Genomic DNA, 5,000 nt, shown 5'->3' with positions numbered 1-5,000 from the left:
TGAGAACGCCCGATCTCGTCCGATCTCGGAAGCTAAGCAGGGTCGGGCCTGGTTAGTACTTGGATGGGAGACCGCCTGGGAATACCAGGTGCTGTAAGCTTTTTTTTTTTGCACCTCCGTCGCAAAAGTAAACTTTCACAAAATAATTCCAGTTTGCTAGCTACTTGCTAGCAGACAGCCACACGCTAAACTGACAGGATGAGAGCTGAAAATGCTGTCAAAATGCTTTTTCTACCCCAAGTTGGGACGAGTGTAATCTTTAAAAGAGTCAACTGTGGGCTTTTTCTCGGCTTACGGCCATACTACCCTGAGAACGCCCGATCTCGCCCGATCTCGTCCGATCTCGGAAGCTAAGCAGGGTCGGGCCTGGTTAGTACTTGGATGGGAGACCGCCTGGGAATACCAGGTGCTGTAAGTTATTTTTTTGTTTTTTTTTTGCACCTCCGTCGCAAAAGTAAACTTTCACAAAATAATTCCAGTTTGCTAGCTACTTGCTAGCAGACAGCCACACGCTAAACTGACAGGATGAGAGCTGAAAATGCTGTCAAAATGCTTTTTCCACCCCAAGTTGGGACGAGTGTAATCTTTAAAAGAGTCAACTGTGGGCTTTTTCTCGGCTTACGGCCATACTACCCTGAGAACGCCCGATCTCGTCCGATCTCGGAAGCTAAGCAGGGTAGGGCCTGGTTAGTACTTGGATGGGAGACCGCCTGGGAATACCAGGTGCTGTAAGCTTTTTTTTTTTTTTTTTTTGCACCTCCGTCGCAAAAGTAAACTTTCACAAAATAATTCCAGTTTGCTAGCTACTTGCTAGCAGACAGCCACACGCTAAACTGACAGGATGAGAGCTGAAAATGCTGTCAAAATGCTTTTTCCACCCCAAGTTGGGACGAGTGTAATCTTTAAAAGAGTCAACTGTGGGCTTTTTCTCGGCTTACGGCCATACTACCCTGAGAACGCCCGATCTCGTCCGATCTCGGAAGCTAAGCAGGGTCGGGCCTGGTTAGTACTTGGATGGGAGACCGCCTGGGAATACCAGGTGCTGTAAGCTTTTTTTTTTTTTTTTTTGCACCTCCGTCGCAAAAGTAAACTTTCACAAAATAATTCCAGTTTGCTAGCTACTTGCTAGCAGACAGCCACACGCTAAACTGACAGGATGAGAGCTGAAAATGCTGTCAAAATGCTTTTTCCACCCCAAGTTGGGACGAGTGTAATCTTTAAAAGAGTCAACTGTGGGCTTTTTCTCGGCTTACGGCCATACTACCCTGAGAACGCCCGATCTCGTCCGATCTCGGAAGCTAAGCAGGGTCGGGCCTGGTTAGTACTTGGATGGGAGACCGCCTGGGAATACCAGGTGCTGTAAGCTTTTTTTTTTTTTTTTTTTGCACCTCCGTCGCAAAAGTAAACTTTCACAAAATAATTCCAGTTTGCTAGCTACTTGCTATTAGACAGCCACACGCTAAGCTGACAGGATGAGAGCTGAAAATGCATTCAAAATGCTTTTTCCACCCCAAGTTGGGACGAGTGTAATCTTTAAAAGAGTCAACTGTGGGCTTTTTCTCGGCTTACGGCCATACTACCCTGAGAACGCCCGATCTCGTCCGATCTCGGAAGCTAAGCAGGGTCGGGCCTGGTTAGTACTTGGATGGGAGACCGCCTGGGAATACCAGGTGCTGTAAGCTTTTTTTTTTTTTTTTTTTGCACCTCCGTCGCAAAAGTAAACTTTCACAAAATAATTCCAGTTTGCTAGCTACTTGCTATTAGACAGCCACACGCTAAGCTGACAGGATGAGAGCTGAAAATGCATTCAAAATGCTTTTTCCACCCCAAGTTGGGACGAGTGTAATCTTTAAAAGAGTCAACTGTGGGCTTTTTCTCGGCTTACGGCCATACTACCCTGAGAACGCCCGATCTCGTCCGATCTCGGAAGCTAAGCAGGGTCGGGCCTGGTTAGTACTTGGATGGGAGACCGCCTGGGAATACCAGGTGCTGTAAGCTTTTTTTTTTTTTTTTTTGCACCTCCGTCGCAAAAGTAAACTTTCACAAAATAATTCCAGTTTGCTAGCTACTTGCTAGCAGACAGCCACACGCTAAACTGACAGGATGAGAGCTGAAAATGCTGTCAAAATGCTTTTTCCACCCCAAGTTGGGACGAGTGTAATCTTTAAAAGAGTCAACTGTGGGCTTTTTCTCGGCTTACGGCCATACTACCCTGAGAACGCCCGATCTCGTCCGATCTCGGAAGCTAAGCAGGGTCGGGCCTGGTTAGTACTTGGATGGGAGACCGCCTGGGAATACCAGGTGCTGTAAGCTTTTTTTTTTTTTTTTTGCACCTCCGTCGCAAAAGTAAACTTTCACAAAATAATTCCAGTTTGCTAGCTACTTGCTATTAGACAGCCACACGCTAAACTGACAGGATGAGAGCTGAAAATGCTGTCAAAATGCTTTTTCCACCCCAATATGGGACGAGTGTAATCTTTAAAAGAGTCAACTGTGGGCTTTTTCTCGGCTTACGGCCATACTACCCTGAGAACGCCCGATCTCGTCCGATCTCGGAAGCTAAGCAGGGTCGGGCCTGGTTAGTACTTGGATGGGAGACCGCCTGGGAATACCAGGTGCTGTAAGCTTTTTTTTTTTTTTTTTTGCACCTCCGTCGCAAAAGTAAACTTTCACAAAATAATTCCAGTTTGCTAGCTACTTGCTATTAGACAGCCACACGCTAAGCTGACAGGATGAGAGCTGAAAATGCATTCAAAATGCTTTTTCCACCCCAATATGGGACGAGTGTAATCTTTAAAAGAGTCAACTGTGGGCTTTTTCTCGGCTTACGGCCATACTACCCTGAGAACGCCCGATCTCGTCCGATCTCGGAAGCTAAGCAGGGTCGGGCCTGGTTAGTACTTGGATGGGAGACCGCCTGGGAATACCAGGTGCTGTAAGCATTTATTTATTTTTTTTGCACCTCCGTCGCAAAAGTAAACTTTCACAAAATAATTCCAGTTTGCTAGCTACTTGCTATTAGACAGCCACACGCTAAGCTGACAGGATGAGAGCTGAAAATGCATTCAAAATGCTTTTTCCACCCCAATATGGGACGAGTGTAATCTTTAAAAGAGTCAACTGTGGGCTTTTTCTCGGCTTACGGCCATACTACCCTGAGAACGCCCGATCTCGTCCGATCTCGGAAGCTAAGCAGGGTAGGGCCTGGTTAGTACTTGGATGGGAGACCGCCTGGGAATACCAGGTGCTGTAAGCTTTTTTTTTTTTTTTTTTTGCACCTCCGTCGCAAAAGTAAACTTTCACAAAATAATTCCAGTTTGCTAGCTACTTGCTAGCAGACAGCCACACGCTAAACTGACAGGATGAGAGCTGAAAATGCTGTCAAAATGCTTTTTCCACCCCAAGTTGGGACGAGTGTAATCTTTAAAAGAGTCAACTGTGGGCTTTTTCTCGGCTTACGGCCATACTACCCTGAGAACGCCCGATCTCGGAAGCTAAGCAGGGTCGGGCCTGGTTAGTACTTGGATGGGAGACCGCCTGGGAATACCAGGTGCTGTAAGCATTTTTTTTTTTTTTTTTGCACCTCCGTCGCAAAAGTAAACTTTCACAAAATAATTCCAGTTTGCTAGCTACTTGCTAGCAGACAGCCACACGCTAAACTGACAGGATGAGAGCTGAAAATGCTGTCAAAATGCTTTTTCCACCCCAATCTGGGACGAGTGTAATCTTTAAAAGAGTCAACTGTGGGCTTTTTCTCGGCTTACGGCCATACTACCCTGAGAACACCCGATCTCGTCTGATCTCGGAAGCTAAGCAGGGTCGGGCCTGGTTAGTACTTGGATGGGAGACCGCCTGGGAATACCAGGTGCTGTAAGCTTTTTTTTTTTTTTTTTTTGCACCTCCGTCGCAAAAGTAAACTTTCACAAAATAATTCCAGTTTGCTAGCTACTTGCTAGCAGACAGCCACACGCTAAACTGACAGGATGAGAGCTGAAAATGCTGTCAAAATGCTTTTTCCACCCCAAGTTGGGACGAGTGTAATCTTTAAAAGAGTCAACTGTGGGCTTTTTCTCGGCTTACGGCCATACTACCCTGAGAACGCCCGATCTCGTCCGATCTCGGAAGCTAAGCAGGGTCGGGCCTGGTTAGTACTTGGATGGGAGACCGCCTGGGAATACCAGGTGCTGTAAGCTTTTTTTTTGTTTTTTTTTTGCACCTCCGTCGCAAAAGTAAACTTTCACAAAATAATTCCAGTTTGCTAGCTACTTGCTAGCAGACAGCCACACGCTAAACTGACAGGATGAGAGCTGAAAATGCTGTCAAAATGCTTTTTCCACCCCAAGTTGGGACGAGTGTAATCTTTAAAAGAGTCAACTGTGGGCTTTTTCTCGGCTTACGGCCATACTACCCTGAGAACGCCCGATCTCGGAAGCTAAGCAGGGTCGGGCCTGGTTAGTACTTGGATGGGAGACCGCCTGGGAATACCAGGTGCTGTAAGCATTTTTTTTTTTTTTTTTGCACCTCCGTCGCAAAAGTAAACTTTCACAAAATAATTCCAGTTTGCTAGCTACTTGCTAGCAGACAGCCACACGCTAAACTGACAGGATGAGAGCTGAAAATGCTGTCAAAATGCTTTTTCCACCCCAATCTGGGACGAGTGTAATCTTTAAAAGAGTCAACTGTGGGCTTTTTCTCGGCTTACGGCCATACTACCCTGAGAACACCCGATCTCGTCTGATCTCGGAAGCTAAGCAGGGTCGGGCCTGGTTAGTACTTGGATGGGAGACCGCCTGGGAATACCAGGTGCTGTAAGCTTTTTTTTTTTTTTTTTTTGCACCTCCGTCGCAAAAGTAAACTTTCACAAAATAATTCCAGTTTGCTAGCTACTTGCTAGCAGACAGCCACACGCTAAACTGACAGGATGAGAGCTGAAAATGCTGTCAAAATGCTTTTTCCACCCCAAGTTGGGACGAGTGTAATCTTTAAAAGAGTCAACTGTG

At 46.2% G+C, this 5,000-nt stretch overlaps 13 non-coding genes and 3 pseudogenes across 13 annotated transcripts in view; all 16 read left to right on the top strand.

Annotated features, from left to right (window-relative positions):
- LOC147184002 (5S ribosomal RNA) overlaps positions 1–100 on the top strand; it is a 119-nt gene extending 19 nt beyond the window's left edge. Inside the window, exon 1 of the ribosomal RNA XR_015090944.1 lies at positions 1–100. This exon is cut by the window's left edge and continues 19 nt beyond it. This is a non-coding gene — a ribosomal RNA (5S ribosomal RNA).
- Positions 101–289: 189 nt separating this feature from the next.
- LOC147184001 (5S ribosomal RNA) lies at positions 290–418 on the top strand (annotated as a pseudogene).
- Positions 419–616: 198 nt separating this feature from the next.
- Positions 617–735, top strand: LOC147184000 (5S ribosomal RNA). Its single transcript, XR_015093840.1, has one exon. It is a non-coding gene; the product is annotated as a 5S ribosomal RNA (ribosomal RNA).
- A 197-nt stretch (positions 736–932) lies between these two features.
- LOC147183999 (5S ribosomal RNA) lies at positions 933–1,051 on the top strand. Its single transcript, XR_015090937.1, has one exon. It is a non-coding gene; the product is annotated as a 5S ribosomal RNA (ribosomal RNA).
- Positions 1,052–1,247: 196 nt separating this feature from the next.
- LOC147183998 (5S ribosomal RNA) lies at positions 1,248–1,366 on the top strand. The gene has a single exon (XR_015090935.1). It is a non-coding gene; the product is annotated as a 5S ribosomal RNA (ribosomal RNA).
- A 197-nt stretch (positions 1,367–1,563) lies between these two features.
- Positions 1,564–1,682, top strand: LOC147183997 (5S ribosomal RNA). The gene has a single exon (XR_015090934.1). It is a non-coding gene; the product is annotated as a 5S ribosomal RNA (ribosomal RNA).
- A 197-nt stretch (positions 1,683–1,879) lies between these two features.
- On the top strand, positions 1,880–1,998 carry LOC147183996 (5S ribosomal RNA). Its single transcript, XR_015090933.1, has one exon. It is a non-coding gene; the product is annotated as a 5S ribosomal RNA (ribosomal RNA).
- A 196-nt stretch (positions 1,999–2,194) lies between these two features.
- On the top strand, positions 2,195–2,313 carry LOC147183995 (5S ribosomal RNA). Its single transcript, XR_015090930.1, has one exon. It is a non-coding gene; the product is annotated as a 5S ribosomal RNA (ribosomal RNA).
- Positions 2,314–2,508: 195 nt separating this feature from the next.
- On the top strand, positions 2,509–2,627 carry LOC147183994 (5S ribosomal RNA). The gene has a single exon (XR_015090929.1). It is a non-coding gene; the product is annotated as a 5S ribosomal RNA (ribosomal RNA).
- A 196-nt stretch (positions 2,628–2,823) lies between these two features.
- Positions 2,824–2,942, top strand: LOC147183993 (5S ribosomal RNA). Its single transcript, XR_015091340.1, has one exon. It is a non-coding gene; the product is annotated as a 5S ribosomal RNA (ribosomal RNA).
- A 195-nt stretch (positions 2,943–3,137) lies between these two features.
- LOC147183992 (5S ribosomal RNA) lies at positions 3,138–3,256 on the top strand. Its single transcript, XR_015093829.1, has one exon. It is a non-coding gene; the product is annotated as a 5S ribosomal RNA (ribosomal RNA).
- A 197-nt stretch (positions 3,257–3,453) lies between these two features.
- Positions 3,454–3,562, top strand: LOC147183991 (5S ribosomal RNA; annotated as a pseudogene).
- Positions 3,563–3,758: 196 nt separating this feature from the next.
- LOC147183990 (5S ribosomal RNA) lies at positions 3,759–3,877 on the top strand. The gene has a single exon (XR_015093941.1). It is a non-coding gene; the product is annotated as a 5S ribosomal RNA (ribosomal RNA).
- A 197-nt stretch (positions 3,878–4,074) lies between these two features.
- LOC147183989 (5S ribosomal RNA) lies at positions 4,075–4,193 on the top strand. Its single transcript, XR_015090928.1, has one exon. It is a non-coding gene; the product is annotated as a 5S ribosomal RNA (ribosomal RNA).
- A 198-nt stretch (positions 4,194–4,391) lies between these two features.
- On the top strand, positions 4,392–4,500 carry LOC147183988 (5S ribosomal RNA; annotated as a pseudogene).
- A 196-nt stretch (positions 4,501–4,696) lies between these two features.
- On the top strand, positions 4,697–4,815 carry LOC147183987 (5S ribosomal RNA). The gene has a single exon (XR_015093930.1). It is a non-coding gene; the product is annotated as a 5S ribosomal RNA (ribosomal RNA).
- Positions 4,816–5,000: the final 185 nt, after the last annotated feature.

This window comes from Leptonotus elevatus, chromosome 1, assembly GCF_054856555.1.
Source record: "Leptonotus elevatus isolate MCC_2025b chromosome 1, RoL_Lele_1.0, whole genome shotgun sequence".
Lineage (NCBI taxonomy): Eukaryota > Metazoa > Chordata > Actinopteri > Syngnathiformes > Syngnathidae > Leptonotus > Leptonotus elevatus.
Note: the sequence above shows the minus strand (reverse complement) of the source record. Positions and strands in the feature narration are given on the sequence as shown.